Source organism: Apaloderma vittatum, unplaced genomic scaffold (genome assembly GCF_000703405.1).
Source record: "Apaloderma vittatum isolate BGI_N311 unplaced genomic scaffold, ASM70340v1 scaffold3563, whole genome shotgun sequence".
Taxonomy (NCBI): domain Eukaryota; kingdom Metazoa; phylum Chordata; class Aves; order Trogoniformes; family Trogonidae; genus Apaloderma; species Apaloderma vittatum.
In genome coordinates this window covers 121,862-124,333 of record NW_009706268.1, presented here as the reverse complement: position 1 = coordinate 124,333, position 2,472 = coordinate 121,862, and positions in this window count along the sequence as shown.

The following is a 2,472-nucleotide window of genomic DNA, read 5'->3' as shown; positions in this document are numbered from 1 at the left end:
TCTGGTGGGAGATGTCCCTGCCCATGGCAGGGGGGTTGGATCTAGATGATCTTTAAGGTCCCTTCCAACCCTGACAATTCTATGGTTCTGTGATTTATTAAGTTTTAAGGAAATGTTGAAAATAGGAAAGCAGAAAATAATCCCCAATCCACTCCAGCATAAGAAATTCATTTAATTAGACTCTTTAATTATTCATTCTTCTTTTTCCTATGTTCAAATGGCCATCTTTGTCTCATTCCCAAAGGATCCTCTCCACAATTAAGTCAGGGAATCATTAAAATCTCAACATGCTGCCTGAGTAAGATTTCAGCATTCTTAAGTGTTATGCATGCTCTGTGCAGCAGTGACTTGACTTTTATAGAAAAAAAAAAAACGTAAAAAGCAGAATCATTAACACTCAATAACAAGAGTCAAAAGGTTATCAAGTGAATATTTTTCTGGTGACATTCTTCTCATTTTTCTGTAAGTAAATTCACATGCCAGTCATAGTATCTACAAGTTTACACTTAAAACAATGGCATGTGAAAATTCTGTTTTCTGAAAATAACAACCAATATCAAAGATAATTCAGGGTCATTTTAGAAACAGATATTTACATTTTATTTGGCAAAGAAAAAAAATAATTTCAGTGCTAAAATCCTGCTGAGATAAACCTTTGGATCAAAAAAAATAACTACCACTGACTGGTCAAAAGCAAAACCCAACACTACTGCCACCACAAAAATTCAGAAATGTTATTTATGCATAAATTTCACATAAAGCTACTAATGTCCAAAGTTCTTTCTTGGCCTGGAAAGAGCAACCTAGCATATGAAAAAAGCCACTTACCTGTATAATAATTATAATTATCACAGAACAGGTGCATTGATGTGGTGCCTGAAAACCCAGGTAATAGTAGTGCCCTATTCAGAACAACATAGTAAGAGGCAATTCTTGCCCTGATCTGTTTGTGAGCTAAATACACAGTACGCAGGGGATGAGGAGGAACATACTACTCCTGCTTTAGAAAGAGGTAACTGTGAATTGGAGATGATAAGGTTGTGGGGGGGTTATTTTGTTAACAGAAGGCAAACATCAAACTGGAGATGTAAATCCACAAGTTAACAGTCCTGCCTGAAGACATAGGAAAGAAGCATCTCTCTCCTAAACAGCTTTGCTCGTGTCTCAGCTGGAACACTGCGTCCTATTTCAGGCACGAAATTTCTAGGAAAAAGTTGTCAGCTGGAGCAGTGAAGAATTTATTGCTTTACCTCCAAAATTACGCTTCACAAAACAATGCAGAATACTTCTCTGGATCTGCGGTTAGTAATAAATAGCTTTGGACATTTTCACACACACACTTAGAAGAGACAAACATCAGTCAACAATCTTGTTCATTTGCCTTTTTTTTCCCCTCCAAAACAGGCAAACCCATATGACTGGATGCAAACCTGTCTAAGAATTAAAGGTGCTGTCTTCCCTCCCACCCCATGTTAGTAGTTTGTGGAGGGGCTGGGAAGGAAGAAGGTTGCCTGCCAGGTGTATTCAGAGAAAAATCATAGAATGTTTGAGATTAGAAGGGACCTGTAGAGATCATCTAGTCCAAGTCCCCTGTCAGAGCAGGATCCCCTAGGGCAGGTCACACAGGAACACATCCAGACGGGTTTTGAAAGTCTCCAGAGAAGGAAACTCCACAACCTCTCTGGGCAGCCTGTGCCAGGGCTCCATCACCCTCACAGTAAAGAAGCTTCTCCTCATGGTGAGGTAGAACTTCCTGTGCTCTACCTTATACTCATTATTCCTTGTCCTATTATACTGGGTACCACTGGAAAGAGACTGGCCCCTTCTTCTTGACATCCACTTTTCAGGTGTTTATATACATTAATAAGATTCTCTCTCAGCCTTCCATCCTCAAGAATAAACAGCCCAGTTATCTCAGTCTTTCTTCATAGGAGAGATGCTCAAGTCCTTTAATCATCCTCGCAGCTCTCTGTTGGACTCTATATTAATCTTCTACAGATAGCATAAATTCCACTTAAAATATTTGATAAACCTAAACTTTAAATAATCAATACTATGCGGAGCAGAAGATAAGAAAACATACAAGAGTTGCAATCCTAGAACAGAAGTGGAACAGCTTAAAAATGTACATAACAAGGTGAACACCATGCAGTTCATGCTAGGACATATGAATTACATACGCTTAATAGAGCCCAGCCACTACTGGTTTTTAGGTGGGTGGGTTTTTTGGGAGTCCTGGAAAATATGCAGGATACCAAAAGACTGTTGAAGGGCAAACTTGAAAGAAGAGGGTGGGAAAAAAAAAACCAAACACCTGGAAAGAACTAGATTTAACAGAATTGTACACTGGTTCAAGTTAACTTCCAGTCCTAGAAAACACCTGTATCAAAGAACCTGTAATCCAGAAGGTAATGGGATGAACTGCAATCAATTTGGATTTGTCAAGAGGAAACTGTACAAACTTATTTTAAT